This window comes from Vipera berus (assembly GCF_964194415.1).
Source record: "Vipera berus genome assembly, chromosome: Z".
Taxonomy (NCBI): Eukaryota; Metazoa; Chordata; class Lepidosauria; order Squamata; family Viperidae; genus Vipera; species Vipera berus.
The window spans coordinates 3,817,960-3,824,598 of record NC_138205.1 but is presented as its reverse complement, the minus strand read 5'-3'; positions in this window follow the sequence as shown (position 1 = coordinate 3,824,598).

Sequence of the window (6,639 nt, the reverse complement as noted above, 5' to 3'; positions counted from 1 at the left end):
GAACGGGGAGCTGTCTTCCTCATCTGTGGCTCCAGGGCTTCAAACACGACTCAGGACGCCAGCTGGCACCACGGGCATCGGGCACCCCCTTCCCCAAGTGTTCTCCCTTCTCTGCCTTCCCTGCTCTTAGCCTGACCCCCACCCCACCCCCCCAATAGCTTGCCGGGGTGAACCCCCATATCCTTTAATAAACACCGGGAAATCCTCCTTCGATTCTTGAGTCTTTCCTGTCCTTGCCATATCTCCGAGACGGTACGATACGGCTGGTTTTCTTTTGAAACGGGTAGTCCTCAACTTACAATCGTTCATTGCGCAACTGTGCGAAGTTGCAGCGGCGCTGAAAAAAAAAGTGATTTCCTCGCACTTACGTCCGGTCCTCGTGCTTACAACCATCGCAGCATTTTCTCCCCCCCCTCCAGAGGCACACAAGCATAATCCAGGCATTTGGCAACTGCCGTGCATTTACGAGGGTTGCAGGGTCCCGAGGTTCTACAACTGCCGTTGGGGACCTTTCCCAACCGGCAAAGGGTGGGGGGAGAGCTAGATTTGCGTAACGACCACAGGATTCACTTAAGGACCGTGGCAATTTGCTGAAGAACGGTAGCAGTACAGGTTATAAAATCTAGGTGCAAGTCATTTAAGGGTAAACTGTGGTGGTAAACTGAGGATTACCTGTATGTGAAAAAATACTGATTATTGCTCAGGGGAAAAAATAATAATTCATTTTCACTGGTAGAAATTTTCAGTGCCATAGCCAGGACTTTTATTCTCAAATTTGGATGTTGATTTTGAAGGAGGAGTGTAAGACAGTGGTGAAATGTTAATAAGGGTGTGAAATATACAATCCTGGGTTGTATAAACAGAGGCATAGAAGCAAGATCACACAAAGTATTAATACTACTTTATAAAACCCCGGTGAGGCCACACCTGGAATATTGCAGCCAATTTTGTTCACCATATCACAAAAAAGACGTTGAGAGTTTGGAAAAAAAGTTCAGAGAAGAGCAACTAGGATGATTCAAAGCCTGGAGACCAAAACATACGAAGGACGGCTGTGGAATTTGGGCTTGGCTAGTCTAAAGAAAAAAAAAAGAAATAGTGGAGACATGATAGCAGTCTTCCAGGATCTAAGGGGCTCCATCACTGGAGATTTTTAAGAAGAGACTAGACATTCACCTGTCTGAGATGGTATAGGTTCTCCTGCTTGAGCAGGGGGCTGGACTAGAAGACCTCTAAGGTCCCTTCCAGCTTCTATTCTATTCTATTCTATTCTATTCTATTCTATTCTATTCTATTCTATTCTATTCTATTCTATTCTATTCTATTCTATTCTATTCTATTCTATTCTATTCTATTCTATTCTATTATTATATTATTCTATTCTATTCTATTCTATTATTCTATTCTATTCTATTCTATTCTATTCTATTCTATTCTATTCTATTCTATTCTATTCTATTCTATTCTATTAATATTCTATTCTATTCTATTCTATTCTATTCTATTAATATTCTATTCTATTCTATTAATATTATTCTATTCTATTCTATTCTATTCTAATATTCTATTCTATTCTAATATTCTATTCTATTCTATTCTATTCTATTCTATTCTATTCTATTCTATTCTATTCTATTCTATTCTATTCTAAATTCAGAAACAGGCTAAGTTGGTTAGTTCATCCTTAATACTGTCCATGATCTGAAGCAGTTCGGATCACTGCTTCTCAACTTTAAGATGGGTGGAGTTCAACTGAGAGAGAGAGAGAGAGAGAGAGAAGGAAGGAAGGAAGGAAGGAAGGAAGGAAGGAAGGAAGGAAGGAAAAGAGAGAAAAAGAGAAAGAAAGAGAAAGAGAAAGAGAGAAAGGAAGGAAGGAAAGAGAAAAGAAAAAAGAATGAAAGAAGAAAAGAATGAAAGAAAAAGGAAAAGAAAGAAAGAAAAAGAAAAACTCAAGTCAAGTGACTGGTCAGAGACGACATTAAGAATAATGAGATTTTGGTGCGCCTAATTTAGCAACGATATGACTAGTTGGTGTGTCTGGTTGTGCAGGACCAGCTCGAAACCATAATCTATGCCAACATTTGACATCTCAGCTTGTCCTTCGTTACTGGTGCTCAACCCTACGTGGCAATTCCTCTGAGCATATGCAGAAGGGATCCTCTTCCCTCCTCAGTGGCCACCCATCCTAAGCACACCTCATCCACAGGACCACAAGCTGGAAAAACCTAAAACACACACAAAAAAATTGCAGCCAGCTGTTGATGCTAACCACACAGGTTTTTTTCTTGCGCAGCTCAAAGGCCAATTGGGGTCATCTTGCGGTGTTTTTTCCTTCCTTGCAAACCATTTCCTGTGGTTTCCTGCTCTCCTTTGCGGGCGTCCCCTTGCATTTCATTTATGACAGTTGTTCAAAAGCGCTATTAATCCGGCTGGTTGTGTTGGCACGGGGAAGATACGGGTGCGAGAACTCAAAAGAGCAAGGCATTGTGGGTACCGAATCCACAGAGAGGGAAGACCATGCTTCTCGCCGACAGACTCGTTTCAAACTCCCTTTTAAGAAATATAACCCAGTTAGCCCATCTTTCTAAACACCGCCCACGTTCAGGAACGTTACACATCCGTATTTCTCAACCTTGGGAACTTAAAATGGGTGGACTTCAACTCCCAGAATTCCCCAGCCAGAGTTGAAGTCCACCCATCTTAAAATGGCTAAGGTTGCTAATCCCTTATGCTGGTTAGGGAATTCTGGGAGTTGAAATCCACCCATCTTAAAATTGATAATATTCCTATCCGCCATGCTGGCTGGGGAATTCTGGGAGTTGAAGTCCACCTACCTTAACATTGCTAAGGTTGTGAACCGCCATGCTGCTTGCGGAATTCTGGGAATTGAAGTCCACCCACCTTAAAATGGATAAAGTTCCTAAACGCCATGTTGGCTGTGGAATTCTGGGAGTTGAAGTCTACCCACCTTAAAATTGTTAAAGAGTTGCTAACCACCCTGGTAGCTTGGAAATTCTGGGAGTTGAAGCCCACCTACCTTAACGTTGCTAAGGTTGCTAAGTGCCATGCTGGCTGGGGAATTCTGGGAGTTGAAGTCCACCCATCTTGAAGTCCCCAAGGTGGAGAAACACTGCCCTGGATAATGGCTCGCAAAGCTCACCGTGATGAAATTAAGCACAATCCAGCTACATCATCAACCTTTTCCCCAGCCGGTTAGGCCTGTCCTGCTTGGCCAAGCTTGTTCCCTGCTTCTCGCTACTCATCTGGAGTCTGGGCCAAAATGGGCCAGCGCATCAGCTCACCGGCCAGCTCAGCAGAAAAGGCCACACTGATTACGGAGGAGTTTTCCCCTTTTGGCACAAATTGCTTTGCTGACTTCTTTGAGGGAGAAGCTGCTTATCCAGCAGATGTCTTCCCAAGCACAGCCTGTCTGTGTGTGTGTGTGTGTGTGTGTGTGTGTGTGTGTGTGTGTGTGTGTGTGTGTGATTGTGGCCGTGCCAGAAGAATCCCAGAAGCAGATGGTAGCCTTCAGGGAAATAAGTTTGCTGGACCTTCATCATTCGTCATTTCTTTTTGGGAGCGAGGGAGGGAAGGAGGGAGGAAGGAAGGAAGGAAGGAAGGAGGTGAGGAAGGAAGGAAGGAGGAAGAAAAGGAGGGAATGAATTAGAGGGAGGGAAAAAGGAAGGAAGGAAGGGAAGGACAGAAGGAAGACAGAAGAAGGAAGGAAAAAAAGGAAAGAAGGGAAGGAAGGAGGGAGGGAGGGGAAAGGAGGGAGGGAAGAATAGAATAGAAAAGAATAGAATAGAATAGAATAGAATAGAATAGAATAGAATAGAATAGAATAGAATAGAATAGAATAGAATAGAATAGAATAGAATAGAATAGAATAGAATAGAATAGAATAGAATAGAATAGAATAGAATAGAATAGAATAGAAAATATGGAATAGAATAGAATAGAATAGAATAGAATAGAATAGAATAGAATAGAATAGAATAGAATAGAATAGAATAGAATAGAATAGAATAGAATAGAATAGAATAGAATAGAATAGAAAATATGGAATAGAATAGAATAGAATAGAATAGAATAGAATAGAATAGAATAGAATAGAATAGAATAGAATAGAATAGAATAGAATAGAATAGAATAGAATAGAATAGAATAGAATAGAAAATATGGAATAGAATAGAATAGAATAGAATAGAATAGAATAGAATAGAATAGAATAGAATAGAATAGAATAGAATAGAATAGAATAGAATAGAATAGAAAATATGGAATAGAATAGAATAGAATAGAATAGAATAGAATAGAATAGAATAGAATAGAATAGAATAGAATAGAATAGAATAGAATAGAATAGAATAGAATAGAATAGAATAGAATAGAAAATATGGAATAGAATAGAATAGAATAGAATAGAATAGAATAGAATAGAATAGAATAGAATAGAAAATATGGAATAGAATAGAATAGAATAGAATAGAATAGAATAGAATAGAATAGAATAGAATAGAATAGAATAGAATAGAATAGAATAGAATAGAATAGAATAGAATAGAAATAGGAACAGAAACAAGAACAAGAACAAGAACAAGAATACAATAGAAATAGGAATAGGAATAGGAATAGGAATAGGAATAGGAATAGGAATAAGAATAGAATAGAATAGAATAGAATAGAATAGAATAGAATAGAATAGAATAGAATAGAATAGAATAGAATAGAATAGAATAGAATAGAATAGAATAGAATAATAAAATAAGGAATGGAATGGAACGGAACGGAACGGAACGGAACAGAACAGAATAGAATCAAAGTTGGAAGGGACCTTGGAGGTCTTCTAGTCCAACCCCCTGCTCAGGTCAGAAACCCTATTTCAGGCAAATTGTTGTCCAATCTCTTCTTAAAAGCTTCCAATGTTGGAGCACCCACAACTTCTGGAGGCAAGTAGTTCCACTGGTTAATTGTTCTAACTGTAAGGAAATTTCTCCTTCATTCCAGGTTGCTTCTCTCCTTGGTTAGTTTCCATCCGTTGCTTCTTGTCCAGCCCTCAGGTGCCCTGGAGAACAGCTTGACTCCCTCTTCTTTGTAGAAGCCCCCTCAAATATTGAAGCAATACTATCATGTCGCCACTTGTCCTTCTCTTCATTAAGCTAGACCTACCCAGTTCTATGGTCTTCCCAGTTGCAATGTATGGCAGTGAAAGCTGGACCATAAGAAAGGCTGAGCGCCAAAGAATGGAGGCCTTTGAACTCTGGTGCTGGAGAAGACTCCTGCGAGTCCCTTGGACTGCAAGGCGATCAAACTGGTCAGTCCTAGAGGAGATCAACCCTGACTGCTCTTTAGAAGGCCAGATCCTGAAGCTAAAACTCAAATCCTTTGGCCACCTAATGAGAAGGAAGGACTCACTGCAGAAGAGCCTCATGCTGGGGAAGATTGAGGGCAAGAGAAGAAGGGGACGACAGAGAATGAGGTGGCTGGATGGAGTCACTGAAGCTGGAGGCGTGAGCTTAAATGGACTCCAGAAGATGGTAGAGGACAGGAAGGCCTGGAGGAACATTGTCCACGGGGTCGCGATGGGTCAGACACGACTTCGCAGCTAACAACAACAACAACAACCCAATTCCTGCAACCGTACTTTGTATGTTTTAGCCTCCAGTCCCCCGATCAACTTTGTTTGCCCTTCTCTGCACTCTTTCCAGAGTCTCAGCACCTTTTTTATCTTGGGCTGACCAAAATTCGATGCCGTATTCCAAGTGTGGCCTTACTAAGGCTTTGTTAAAGCGGTACGAGAACTTCACGTGATCTTGTTTCCATCCCTCTGTTAATGCAGCCTAGGACTGCAGTTGGCTTTTTCCGCCTGTGCAATCACGCAAGGCCCCCATCCCTGGTGCATTAAGCTATTTAGCGCTGATGGGCCTCCCCATCCATTCAGCGATGGCAGCGTACTTTCGGCGGCTCATAAATAATATAGATCAGTTCCATAATGCTTGCCTCGGGGGGATGAAGCAGAGAGCGTGTCCACAAGCTATTGTTGGTAAGGTTTCCACAGCGAGGAAATCTTACAAGCAAGGCAAAAGATTTGGGTCTCTCATCCCCCTCCCCCTCCCCCTCCCTTTTAAGAAGAGAACAGACAGCCACCTGTCTGAGATGGTCTATGTTCTCCTGCTTGAGCAGCGGGGTTGGACTAGAAGACCTCCGAGGTCCCTTCCAGCTCTATTCTGATTCTGATTCTGAATTGTTGTTAAATTAGGAACAGGGTTTGTTAGGTGAATCCAGCTCCCCCATTGCCTTTGCTTGTCTCAAGGTTATAAAAGGGGATCACGGGAGGGAGGGAGGGAGGAAAAGAAAGAAGGAAAGGAAAGAGAGAGAGGAAGAAAGAAGAATAGAGGGAGGGGGAGATCATGGATAGAAAGCAAGAAGGAAGGGAAAGAAAGAGAAGGAAAGAAGGAAAGAAGGAAAGGAAAGGAAAGAGAGAGGAAGAAAGAAGAATAGAGGGAGCGGGAGATCCTGGAGAGAAAGCGAGAAGGAAGGGAAAGAAAGAAAGAGAAGGGACAAAAAGAGAAGGAAAGAAGGAAAGAAGGAAAGGAAAGAGAGAGAGAGAAAGAAAGAAGAATAGAGGGAGGGGAAGAT